This window comes from Conger conger, chromosome 1, assembly GCF_963514075.1.
Source record: "Conger conger chromosome 1, fConCon1.1, whole genome shotgun sequence".
NCBI classification, from domain to species: Eukaryota; Metazoa; Chordata; class Actinopteri; order Anguilliformes; family Congridae; genus Conger; species Conger conger.
In genome coordinates, this window is record NC_083760.1 from 65,001 (window position 1) to 77,500 (window position 12,500).

General features: G+C 48.9%; 1 protein-coding gene across 11 annotated transcripts in view; it reads right to left on the reverse strand.

The window, feature by feature from the left end:
* The window catches only part of tcea3 (transcription elongation factor A (SII), 3), a 39,348-nt gene extending 39,263 nt beyond the window's left edge, over nt 1-85 (reverse strand). For 4 of the 11 annotated variants that reach the window (XM_061238088.1, XM_061238059.1, XM_061238069.1 and 1 more), the window contains exon 1: nt 1-82. This exon is cut by the window's left edge and continues 293 nt beyond it. The gene's annotated coding sequence lies outside the window, so the exon portion shown is untranslated. The other 7 variants (XM_061238052.1, XM_061238078.1, XM_061238115.1 and 4 more) reach the window with 6 other exon arrangements.
* Between the last annotated feature and the right edge of the window lie 12,415 nt (nt 86-12,500).

A 12,500-nucleotide genomic window follows, 5' to 3' on the forward strand; every position in this document is an offset into this window, starting at 1 on the left:
CAAAGAAATATAATTATTGATGGTGTATGTCTGTCTCATGGTACTTTTCTTGTCCATAAAGACCATTTTTATTTCGTTCCTTGTGGATCATACGTGTCGACAGTATCAGCGCGCGGGATTGACAGTGCCACGGGCGCGCCGTGGGGGACCGCCTCGCGGACATAATGAAGTGAGTTTAGGCATGTTACAGCCATGATGAGCGCGCCTGCACCAGCGTATGCTCCCAAATTGTGTGGCCGTGCTTTTCTGGTTGTTCACTGCACTCCCTGCTGCGCTTTCAAATTAGGGCAATAATTTAGTTTTTTCTATAGAGGGCGCTGTACATTCAATTCAAATATATACAATTATTACATAATCATTACTAAATGTTACGATTCAACTAATAATTTGCTGAATGGTTACATTTAGCTGAAGTTCTGGCTTTTGGTACTGCCCTTATGCTAAGTCTGAGAGAGAAGAAGACAATTTGTTTCAGCAGCCAAATTTTTGTTAGTGTGAGGTTAATGGCTCCCAATAATCATGTGACATCAGTGGAAAGTGGGAGCAGAGAGAGCCAGGCTGGCTGCACAGAGAGAACATTTTACATTACACCAACCATAAAACTTTTAACAACCTGGCATTATTTTACAAATAGAATTTTTAAAATTCTTAGAGACTGAATATGAATTTGATGTCAACAATTGTGATGTCTCACTGCATTCATCCCCCTTTGAATATATTAACATTAAATAGGCAAATACTTTATAAATGAATGTCTGATGTGTATAAGCTTGTCAATTGGACCTCTACTCTGTTTTACTGAGTGATGACATCACTAATCGAGGTCTTGGTTACAATGGTCCCACTCCTTTCTTCTGAACTACTTACTGCTTCCACCAGGGGGCAGGAGTGAGCTGCCCTAACCCTAACTTCTGTGACAGGAGCAGAAATCCAGGGAAGTTTCATTGAAACCTGAGGAGGAGGGGGCAGGGGTTAGGGGGGAAGGGGTCAGGTGGGGGCAGGGAGGGGTAGGGTGGCAGGGGAAACAGACAGATCTGTGGGGCTATTTCTGCTCAGGGTGGCCTGTAGTGTAGTGGTTAAGGTAAATTAATTGGGTGTAGTTGGGGGTGTGAGTGTGAGGTTGGGGGTGTAGTTGGGGGTGGGGGTGTGGGGTTGGGTGTAGTTGGGGGAGTAGGTGGGGGTGGGGTGTGGGTGTAGTTGTGGGTGTGGGTGGGGGTGTGTGTGCGGCTGGGGGTGTGGGTGGGGGTGGGGTGTGGGTGGGGGTGTGGGTGTGGGTGTAGTTGTGGGTGTGGATGTGGGTGGGGGTGGGGGTGGGGTGTGGGTGTAGTTGTGGGTGTGGGTGGGGTTGTAGTTGTGGGTGTGGGTGGGGTGTAGTTGTGGGTGTGGGTGTGTGTGCGGCTGGGGGTGTGGGTGGGGGTGGGGTGTGGGTGGGGGTGGGGGTGGGGTGTGGGTGTAGTTGTGGGTGTGGGTGTGGGTGGGGGTGTAGTTGTGGGTGTGGGTGTGGGTGGGATGTGGGTGTAGTTGGGTGTGTGGGTGTGTGTGTGGCTGGGGGTGTGGGTGGGGGTGTAGTTGGGGGTGGGGGTGTGGGTGGGGGGTTTGGGTGTAATTGGGGGGTGTGGGTGGGGGTGTGGGTGTCAATCTCAGAGCCACAGGAAGGCACATACTTTCGTATATTTCCATATTTCCATATCACCATTCCTGACAGGTCTTCCGCGGAGAAGGCGCCTGACTTCACCAGAGGAATCTCGTGAAACATCATCTCAAGACAAACCCAAAATTAAATAGAACAAAATTAAATAAAACAAACGAAATGGCAGGCATCCTGAGTTTAATTTCTGCAGCTCTGAGCCAGGCTCAGGGCAGACGTTTCTGTTTAAGGCCTGCTCTCATATGACACACTGAAGCTGATGGTCTCAACAGAGACAGCCGTGCCTCAGGCCTGCGAGGAAAGGTTGGGTTACCCCTCACACAGGCAGGGAGGAACGTGCAAAACAGCAAAGCCAACTCAGGACCCAGCGTGCCACTGTTGGTGCATGTTCAATAAATGCAGCAGAATAAATCAATACCAGAGCTCATGTCCCAATAGTCCCGTCTCTCTTCAGATGTTAAAACAGTAGGAATGTCAGTTAACTTGGACTGTTTTTCCTCTTTATCCCTGTTCACACTTTCTGAACAGGTTTTAAACTGTTATGTTTCATGAAGATAAAAGAGAGAGAAATATAAGCAGACTAATTAATATTGTGCTGTATAATGTATAGGCACAGTAGAACGTCCATACAGTGGTTTCTCTGCATTGTGGGAAAGCTGGAGCTTTGGCGGTGAAATTTTCGGGCTGCCTGCCAAGCCTCCTGTCTGGCCTAGAGATCCATGCTGAGACAGGCCTGGAAAAGCAACACCTCGCATAGGAACAGCTCAGCAACAGGAATAGCAGTCTGGCGGTATGGTGGTATAGCGGTATGGCGGTATAGCGCTGTTGTTTTTACTGGCTGGCAGGCCATAGCTTTTGTTGTAGGAGGAGCCAATAGTTTGCACCCTGCTTAGGGTATAATTACTGGCACACCTGAACTCACTTCAGTGTGAATTAGTGTTCTGCAGTGGGTTGGTAGCATTTTCTGTTATTTAAGCAGCTGTGTAGCGCACCAGCGGCAGCTGTGTGCGGCAGCCTCGGCTACTTGCCTCGGCATACGAAGTCGCAGGCGTACAAAGTCGAGGGTGTCTATCTACGGGTGTCCATCCAGGCTGTCAGAGAGCCTGATGAGTGTTTTTGTTTTCGCTGCCTGCCCTCATTTCACTACGTAGTATTCCTCTTGTCCTCCCTAGTTCCCTCCATGTGTTTCCTTCCCATCCCTGTCCTCTCTCCTCTCCCCAGGTCCCAGTCAGGTAGGAGGTTCGCCTCCCGCCAACATGGGCAGAATATCTCGAACCTCATCTTCCCTCCCAGATCCACTGGTATTGATCTCTGTGTGGCTGGTGGCCTCTGGAACTGCCAGTCCGCCGTCCAGAAAGCAGACTTCATATCTGCCTATGCCTCCCACCTTGACTTTCTTGCTTTAACTGAAACGTGGCTCTCACCAGAGAACACGGCCACCCCGGCTGCCCTTTCCTCTGCCTTCTCTTTTTCCCACACACCCAGAACCTCTGGCAGAGGAGGTGGCACAGGTCTCCTAATTTCATCCTCATGGAGATCTAGTGTCTTTTCCTCATCCTTCGCCTTCTCCTCTTTTGAATTTCATGTGGTTTCTGTTACTTTGCCGTGGAAACTGTTTATTATTGTTGTTTATCGCCCCCCAGGTCCTCTGGGGAGCTTCTTGGACGAGATGGACATCCTCATTAGCTCCGCACCAATCAATGACACCCCCCTGATCCTCCTGGGTGACTTCAACCTCAACTCAGAGTCCACCCAGTCTACCTTTCTCTCCCTCCTTTCTTCTTTTGACCTTACCCTCACTCTTTCCCCTCCCACCCACAATGCAGGCAACCTTCTTGACCTCATCTTCACAAGGAGCTGCACAACAACCAACCTCTCTATAACACCACTCCATATATCTGACCACTCCTTCATCTCTTTTTCTCTTCCACTCTCCTCTAACACCCATCCATCTCTCCCACCATCCACTGTCACCTGTCGGCGGAACCTACGCCACCTGTCTTCCTCCACCCTCTCATCTACAATCCTCACCTCCCTACCCTCTGCGGAGTCTTTCTCTCGACTGTCTCCCGATGATGCTGCTACAACTCTCATGTCCTCCCTCTCATCTTCCTTTGACTCTCTGTGTCCCCTCACCACCAAACTAGCTTGGGCCCCCCCCCCCCAGTCCTTGGCTTTCTGATGCTCTACGAGCTGTCCAAACCGAACTGCGGGCAGCGGAGAGAAAATGGAAAAGGTCCTGTCTCCCCAGTGATATAGCTTCCTTCCATGCCCTCTTATCATCTTTCCATTCCTCTGTCTCTCTAGCTAAATCTTCCTTCTTTCACTCGAAAATTAACGCGGCCGCCTCTAATCCCCGCAAACTGTTTTCAACCTTCTCCTCTCTTCTGGCCCCCCCTACCCCCCCCCCCCCACCCCCCTCATCACTCACACCTGATGACTTTGTCTCCTTCTTTGAAAAGAAGGTCGATGCTATTCGCAATTCCTTCTCACAACCTTCCCCCCCTGCTGACCCTCCTACCTTCCCCAACTCCCTAGCCGCCTTTTCTCCCCTCTCTGATGCCGACACATTGAAACTCCTTAGATCCCACTGCCCGACCACCTGTCCTCTTGACCACATCCCCTCTCCCCTCCTACAATCTATATCCAATGACATTCTTCCTTTTCTCTCCTCTCTAATCAACACCTCCCTCTCTTCTGGGCACCATGCCCCTTTCCCTGAAGAGGGCCAGAGTCACTCCCCTCCTTAAACAACCTACTCTTGACCCCTCTGCCCTGAACAACTACCGGCCTGTCTCTCTTCTTCCCTTTCTCGCTAAAACTCTGGAACAGTCTGCTCCCAACTGTCCACTTATCTTCTCCAGAACAATCTCCATGACCCCAACCAGTCCGGCTTCAAGTGGCCACTCCACTGAGACCGCCCTGCTCGCGGTCACTGAGGCACTCCACTCTGCTAAAGCCAAATCCCTCCCCTCTGTCCTCATCTTCCTCGACCTGTCGGCCGCCTTCGATACAGTCAACCATGAGATTCTGCTCTCATCGCTGTCTGGGATGGGTGTCACAGGGTCTGCACTCGCTTGGTTTTCCTCCTACCTCTCTGGTCACTCCTACCAGGTGACTTGGAGGGGCTCAGTCTCTGACCCTCACCCCCTACAAACTGGAGTCTCCTCTTCTCGCTATACACCATGTCTCTTGGTTCTGTTATCTCTTCCCATGGCTTTTCTTATCATTCTTACACTGATGACACCCTACTCTTTATTTCCTTCCGCCCCGACACCCAAGTCACCACACAGATCTCTGCCTGCTTGGCTGATATCTCTGCGTGGATGACTTCCCACCACCTGAAGCTCAACCTTGCCAAAACTGAGCTTCTCTACATCCCTGCTAAGTCCTCTCCGTCAATCGACCTCTCACTGACTGTTGAGGACTTTGTAGTTTCCTCCTCCCGTACGGCAAAGAATCTTGGGGTGACTCTTGATAACTGCCTCACCCTGGCTCCACAAGTATCCTCCACTGCCAGAACCTGCAGGTTCTTTCTGTATAATATACGCCGTATCCGTCATCTCCTGACGGAGAAAGCCACCCAGCTCCTAGTCCAGGCGCTCGTCATTTCCCGCCTGGATTACTGCAACTCCCTCCTAGCCGGTCTCCTAGCGTGTGCCATCAAGCCCCTCCAGCTGGTCCAGAATGCTGCAGCCCGCCTGATCACCAGTCAGCCCAGGTCAGCTCATGTCACCCCGCTTCTCATTGGCCTCCACTGGCTTCCTATTGCTGCACGCATCCGTTTCAAGGCCCTAGTGTTGGAATTTCAGGCTGCTAAGGGGACTGCCCCACCTTACATACAATCCTTGATCACTCTCTACTCCCCAGCTAGACCACCCCGGTCTGCCAGCTCTGGTCGCCTCATGGTTCCCTCACTACGAGCACCTGGAGGTCGAGCTGCACGTTCACGCCTGTTTTCTGTTCTGGTTCCTCAGTGGTGGAATTACTTGCCTACCACAGTCAGGACAGCAGAATCCCTCCCCCTATTTTGACGCAGACTAAAAACACACCTTTTCAAACTCTACCTTAGTCCTCCCACCTGATTTCCCCTGCCCCTCCTTTCTGATATCCCTATCCTTCTCTAACCCCCCAAAAAAACCCAAAAAACCACAAAAAAAAAACAATTTGCACTTATGATGACGACTATGTTTAGAACAGCATTCCATGTGTATTTTCCTAGTTCTGGATGTGATGCTTTGACTTGTGGTAGAACCTATGCGCTTTGGATTAAAAGTGTCTGCCAAATGACAAAAATGTAAAATGTAAATGTAAAATGGTGGTATAGCAGTCTGGCGGTATAGCGGTATGGTGGTATAGCAGTCTGGCGGTATGGTGGTATAGTGGTAGAGCAGCTGGCGGTATGGTGGTATAGCGGTATGGTGGTATAGCAGTCTGGCGGTATGGTGATATAGCGGTATGGTGGTATAGTGATATAGCGGTATGGTGGTATAGTGGTGGCATGCTATGCATGCATGCGCTGGCAAGCTATTCCATACATTGTCCACTCGCTGTGTGAAAAAATACTTCTGAATATCTGTACGAAATTTCTCCTTATCCAATTTCTATTTCTGTCCTGTTCTGCTAACCGAACTCAACCTGAAGAATCCCCTATACTTCACTTTGTTAATCCTTTTAATGAATTTAAAAGCCTCAATCAAATCCCCCTTAGCCTCCATTTACTAAGCATCTTAAGTCTATCCTCATAACTCTTATCTTTTATACTTGGAATCAATCTGGTTACCCTTCTCTGAACCTTTTCTAGTGCCTCTATGTCCTTCTTATAGTGCGGTCCCCAGAATTGCACACAGTGCGATCTAACAAGAGTATTGTATAAGGTGAGCATAACTTCCTTGGACTTATAATCAATACTCCTGGCTATGTATCCTAACATCCAATTGGCCTTATTTACTGCTACCGCACATTGACTAGAACCTGAAAGGCTTTGGTCAACTCTTTTTCCACTTGAGCACTATCCAATTTTGTACCCCCCATGGAGTAGTCCTGCTTTGTATTATTATTTCCCACGTGTACATCTTTACATTTAGTTGTATTGAATGTCATTTGACAGGTCTCCACTTTTGGATTCTGTTCAAGTCTTCCTGGTTTACTTCAGTAGAGTCTATACTATTAGCTAAACCTCCAAGTTTTGTATCGTCTGCAAATTTAACTAAATTACTTTCAAAACCCATGTCTTGGTAATTCATGTAAATGAGGAAGAGCAGTGGCCCCAGCACCGATCACGTGGGACTCCACTTCCCTCGGATAAAGCCCCTTCTGCTACTTCTCTTTGTGTCCTTTCCCATAGCCAATTCCAAACCCGCTTCGAAATGGCTCCTACAATTCCTACCATCCTCATTTTGATAATAAGTTTGTCATGTGGATAATGAGTTTTGAATGTTCCCAAAAAGGAGTACATGGCAGGAGGTGTGTAAGAGAGGAATTAGAATCTGGTTCCTGTAATGTGCCTCAGAATCAATCTGACAGCTGGGGGCTCATCCTGCACTGTTATTTTAAAGATCCTGGCTGTATTGTAAAAATGTTAATCTTGACATATTTCAGAACACATCCAAATATTTTAGGGATTTTTACCGTACACACATACATACACACACACACACCGTTTACAGGAACCTACAGCACGTCTGGAGACCAGTCCCTCTGCAGGGGACCCAGTGAAGTCATCTCTCCTCAGACACAGACGCACACACACACTCTCACGCACATACATACACACACACACACCATTTACAGGAACCTACAGCACGTCTGGAGACCAGTCCCTCTGCAGGGGACCCAGTGAAGTTGTCTCTCCTCAGCACACAGAAGCTCCAGACCTCGCACACAAACAAGCAAATAAACCGGGCCAGGGGCCAGGACTCACACATCAGGAAGGTAATGCATGGTCATGGAAGGAAAACAAACAGAATCCTGGGTAATATCTGCCTGAGAAGGAGGAGAAGAGAGAGGAGCTGTAGGATCTACAGAGCAGAGGCGAGGGCATAAAAGCTGAAATTAGTTTGTCATTATTAGTCAGGTAGGCGGCACGGATGGTGCAGTGGGTAGCACTGCCGCCTCACAGCAAGGAGGTCCTGGGTTCGAATCCCCGTCGGCCGGGACCTCTCTGTGTGGAGTTTGCATGTTCTCCCCGTGTCTGCGTGGGTTTCCTCCGGGTACTCCGGTTTCCTCCCACAGTGCAAAGACATGCAGGTTAGGCTGATTGGAGAGTCTAAATTGCCCATAGGTATGAGTGTACGAGTGTATGAGTGTATGAGTGTGTGAGTGAATGGTGTGTGTGCCCTGCGATGGACTGGCGACCTGTCCAGGGTGTATTCCTGCCTTTCGCCCAATGTATGCTGGGATAGGCTCCAGCCCCTCTGCAACCCTGTTCAGGATAAGCGGGTTAAGATAATGGATGGATGGATGGATGGATTATTAGTCAGTTTGACTGCATGGTGTTTGTTTCAGTTTGACCGCATGGTGTTTGTTTCAGTTTGACTGCATGGTCTTTGTTTCAGTTTGACTGCATGGTGTTTGTTTCAGTTTGACTGCATTGTGTTTGTTTGTTTTGTAGTTTAAATTCAGTGTTCCCCCTCCCGTCTTTTCAGGGGCTCCTCAGATTACTCCCCAAAGAGACATGTGCTTGGGGTGAGCCGTTATATAACAGGGTCAGGATGGGGGTGTGTGTGGGTGGGTATGTGTGTGTGGTGTGTGTGCAGGTGTGTGAGTGGGTGTATGTGGGTATGGTTTGTGTGTGGTGGGTGTGTGTGTTTGTGGTGTGTGTGGTGTGTTTGGTGTGAGTGTGTGTTTGTGGTGTGTGGGTGTGAGAGTGTGTTTGTGGCGTGTGTGGTGTGTGTGGTGTGGTGTGTGGGTGTGAGTGTGTGTTTGTGGTGTGTGTGGTGTGGTGTGTGCGTGTGAGTGTGTGTTTGTGGTGTGGTGTGGTGTGTTTGGTGTGAGTGTGTGTTTGTGGTGTGTGTGGTGTGGTGTGTGCATGTGAGTGTGTGTTTGTGGTGTGGTGTGTGGGTGTGAGAGTGTGTTTGTGGTGTGTGTGGTGTGTGTGATGTGAGTGTGTGTTTGTAGTGTGCGTGGTGTGTGTTTGTGGTGTGTGTGGTGTGGTGTGTGGGTGTGAGTGTGTGTTTGTGGTGTGTGTGGTGTGAGTGTGTGTTTGTGGTGTGGAGTGTGGTGTGTGGGTGTGAGAGTGTGTTTGTGGTGTGTGTGGTGTGGTGTGTGGGTGTGAGTGTGAGTTTGTGGTGTGTGGTGTGTGTGGTGTGTGTGGTGTGAGTGTGTGTTTGGGGTGTGTGTGGTGTGAGTGTGTGTTTGTGGTGTGTGTGGTGTGAGTGTGTGTTTGTGGTGTGTGTGGTGTGAGTGTGTGTTTGTGGTATGTGTGGTGTGAGTGTGTGTTTGTGGTGTGTGTGGTGTGTGTGGTGTGAGTGTGTGTTTGTGGTGTGGAGTGTGGTGTGTGGTGTGAGTGTGTGTTTGTGGTGTGGAGTGTGGTGTGGTGTATGTGGTGTGAGTGTGTGTTTGTGGTGTGGAGTGTGGTGTGTGGTGTGTGTGGTGTGAGTGTGTGTTTGTGGTGTGGAGTGTGGTGTGGTGTATGTGGTGTGAGTGTGTGTTTGTGGTGTGGAGTGTGGTGTGTGGTGTGAGTGTGTGTTTGTGGTGTGTGGTGTGAGTGTGTGTTTGTGGTGTGTTTGTGGTGTGTGGGTATGAGTATGTGTTTGTGGTGTGTGGAGTGTGGGTGTGAGAGTGTGTTTGTGGTGTGTGTGGTGTGGTATGTGGTGTGTGGGTACGAGTGTGTGTTTGTGGTGTGTGGAGTGTGGGTGTGAGAGTGTGTTTGTGGTGTGTGTAGTGTGGTGTATGTGGTGTGAGTGTGTGTTTGTGGTGTGGAGTGTGGTGTGTGGTGTGAGTGTGTGTTTGTGGTGTACATGTTTGGGAACATGTGGCATGTTTTTGAGGATGTGATTATTAATCTCCTCCAAGTTGGATTTCTGGCGGGGTTCCAGGTTCTGTGAATAATTAATGAGTGGGATCCGGATTTCTCCTGCCAGGAAGGGTTAGGGTTAGACCATGCTGAGGTGGTTTTTTTCATCCTCAGCATGGTCTGCAGCTGTTTGATTGCTGTCTTGCCGTCAATCTGGAGTGTTCGTTTCATTCCCACTGCTCATTCTACACTCCATCTCCCTATCCTTTACCCTGTCACGGCCTGAACCTAGACAGGGTCATAATAGGTATCAATATGTCCAGGTAAGATGTTTATATGTCTTACCTTATCATTGGACAAAGGGCAACCATACATTACATTACATTACATGTCATTAACAGTACATGTAATTTGGCTGATGCTGATTAGACTAAGGAGTCAATCCTCCCCTGGAGCAATGCAGGGTTGGGTTAGGGCCATACAGATGATATTGTGGCTACACTGGGGATTGAACCACTGACCTTGCAGGTTCCAGTCATGAACCTTAACCACTCCGCTACAGGCAGCCCAGTAGATGAGCCAACAAAACAATGTGGGCAGCAATATCCTCTGTTGGACTGCAGTTACACAGTAATTGGCCCATACAATATGGAGCACCTCATCTCATTTCTGGGTGACCTGTATGGAAGGCTTGTCCCGGGTGAAGAATGGGGCATGTGAGGTGAAATGTGTAAACATTCGTAATCATACAATGTAACATTTCAGCATGCCCGTGCCCTCACAGAGCCTGTCCAAGGATGATGTCACTTTTCCTCCCACCGTACACCATTCCTCAACCCCACAGAGGAGTCCTTTTCCTTATTAAGGTGAAAGGTATATGACCACCATCCACATGATCCCTGCTGACTGCTATGAATGCTGCATGCCAGGACATATCTGTGGCATATGACCTTTTTTCCCATGTGTCTGGCAACAGAGAATATAAGGTGTGACATAGATGTGTGACATAGAGGAAACATTGTGGCCCAATCCAGAGGACCAGCTTGACTAGCATTGATGTACATATTTATCAATGAGAACATATTCTATATTTACAGTATGTGTGTGTTTTTTCCTACAGTATTTGAATTGCTGTTTCATTTTGTGTTTCCATTTTGTGTTGGCATTTTGGAATTAGAGTACTACTGATATGCCAAAAATATTGCAAAAATAAAGCATATTGAAGGATATGGCGGCATTGTTGACTAATTCCTTTAAAATATTGTTTATTCCATTGCATACAAAGTACCATTCTTATTCTGTATTGGAATCTTGAATTTATGTAAGAAACAATGCTTTAAAGAAACATTATGTATCTTGTACTGTCACCTCTTGTTAGTGTTTTTTGCTCCTTCTGTTCTGAGTAACAAAGTGATCTTGTTGGGCAACACCTTTAGACAGGGTTATGGTTGCATGCATTGATGAATTGAAACATGTATGAAGTGTTTTGGTAGTCTTAGTCCAAGATTTACTGTTGCGCCAAGCTGCGTGTTGGCAAAGAGAACTGTGTTGAGTTTTGAAAAGGTGTTGAGACATGGGTATAACCAATTGTAAAACACTGTAATGTTTTAAGTATGAATGACTATTTGTTAATGTACGTAATTATTAGTTAGTAATCATTGCATGTTCACATGACAAAGTGCTGGGGGTTTATTTTGTTGAAGAGTCACTCTCTAACCCAGCACTCTCAGAGACACTCTCTAACCCAGCACTCACAGAGTCACGCTCTAACCCAGCACACACAGAGTCACTCTCTTCTCTAACCCAGCACTCACAGAGTCACTCTCTAACCCAGCACACACAGAGTCACTCTCTTCTCTAACCCAGCACTCACAGAGTCACTCTCTAACCCAGCACACACAGAGTCACTCTCTTCTCTAACCCAGCACTCACAGAGTCACTCTCTAACCCAGCACACACAGAGTCACTCTCTTCTCTAACCCAGCACTCACAGAGTCACGCTCTAACCCAGCACTCTCAGAGTCACGCTCTAACCCAGCACTCACAGAGTCACTCTCTAACCCAGCACTCACAGAGTCACGCTCTAACCCAGCACTCACAGAGTCACTCTCTTCTCTAACCCAGCACTCACAGAGTCACTCTCTAACCCAGCACACACAGAGTCACTCTCTAACCCAGCACTCACAGAGTCACTCTCTTCTCTAACCCAGCACTCACAGAGTCACGCTCTAACCCAGCACTCACAGAGTCACGCTCTAACCCAGCACTCACAGAGTCACTCTCTTCTCTAACCCAGCACTCACAGAGTCACTCTCTAACCCAGCACTCACAGAGTCACTCTCTTCTCTAACCCAGCACTCACAGAGTCACGCTCTAACCCAGCACTCTCAGAGTCACGCTCTTCTCTAACCCAGCACTCTCAGAGTCACGCTCTTCTCTAACCCAGCACTCACAGAGTCACGCTCTAACCCAGCACTCACAGTGTCACCATCACTGAGACCGCCCTGCTCACCGTCACTGAGCCACTGAGACCGCCCTGCTCACCGTCACTGAGCCACTGAGACCACCCTGCTCACCGTCACTGAGCCACTGAGACCACCCTGCTCACCGTCACTGAGCCACTGAGACCACCCTGCTCACCGTCACTGAGCCACTGAGACCACCCTGCTCATCGTCACTGAGCCACTGAGACCGCCCTGCTCACCGTCACTGAGCCACTGAGACCACCCTGCTCACCGTCACTGAGCCACTGAGACCACCCTGCTCACCGTCACTGAGCCACTGAGACCACCCTGCTCATCGTCACTGAGCCACTGAGACCGCCCTGCTCACCGTCACTGAGCCACTGAGACCACCCTGCTCACCGTCACTGAGCCACTGAGACCACCCTGCTCA